Here is a 969-nt window from a genome sequence, read left to right as displayed (position 1 = left end):
CAGATAAGGAAGACCTCCAGAAGAGAGAGAGCAGGAAGAAGGAAAGGAGAAAAGGGAGAAAGGGCCTGGGAGCTTGAGATGAGGCTGAAACTCTGAGGAACAGGCAGTACTTGAAACTGGACAGTGAGTCATGCAGGGTGGAGCAGGTCAGAGTTGCTTACTTACGGTTTGACGGGCTAAGAAACTTCAAAATGATTCAGTTTTAAATTAGGCTATTTGTGAATCTCCTGTTTCCTTGCTCAAACCCCTGAGGATTGGTTGGGGCAGAGGATGAAGATAGGACCCAGGCCAGGCTCTTTTATGTTCATTTCTCTTTGCTCATGCTCCTAACTTTGAACAGGCACATCTATCACTAGGACTCTCCAGTTCATTCGGAAGCAGCAGGCAGCAGGTCATAGAAGGGAAGAAAGAAAAGGAGGAAAGGAGCAAAGAGTTAGAAAACCAATGACTTAAAACTCCCTGTGCTCGTTTGGCCAGCATGTGTACTCAAATTGGAACAATGCAGAGATTAGCATGTCCCCTGTGCAATTGATGACACACAAACTCAGGAAGCATCCCATATTTTTTTGAGGGATGATGGCAAAGTTCTGGAGGTGAATAGTGATGGATGGTTGTACAACGACATGAATGCACTTGATGTTACTAAACTATCTATATACTTAAAAATAGCCGAATGTGATGAGCACTGGGTGTCATACACAACTAATGAATCATTGAACACTACACCAAAAAGTAATGATGTACTATATGTTGGCTGGTTGAATTTAAATAAAAAAATTAAATTAAAAAAGTTAAAAAATAGCTGAGGGGCGCCTGGGTGGCTCAGTCGTTCAGCGTCTGCCTTCAGCTCAGGTCATGATCCCAGGGTCCTGGGATGGAGCCCCGCATTGGGCTCCCTGCTCCATAGGAAGCCTGCTTCTCCCTCTCCCACTCCCCCTGCTTGTGTTCCTGCTCTCGCTGTGTCTCTCT

General features: G+C 45.2%; 1 non-coding gene across 1 annotated transcript; it reads left to right on the top strand.

Annotated features, from left to right (window-relative positions):
• The first annotated feature begins 461 nt into the window (after window positions 1–461).
• LOC112825377 (U6 spliceosomal RNA) lies at window positions 462–566 on the top strand. The gene has a single exon (XR_003208675.1). It is a non-coding gene; the product is annotated as a U6 spliceosomal RNA (small nuclear RNA).
• Window positions 567–969: the final 403 nt, after the last annotated feature.

This window comes from Callorhinus ursinus, unplaced genomic scaffold (genome assembly GCF_003265705.2).
Source record: "Callorhinus ursinus isolate GAN/ISIS: 27379988/994484 unplaced genomic scaffold, GSC_fseal_2.0 scaffold360, whole genome shotgun sequence".
Classification (NCBI taxonomy): domain Eukaryota; kingdom Metazoa; phylum Chordata; class Mammalia; order Carnivora; family Otariidae; genus Callorhinus; species Callorhinus ursinus.
Note: the sequence above shows the minus strand (reverse complement) of the source record. Positions and strands in the feature narration are given on the sequence as shown.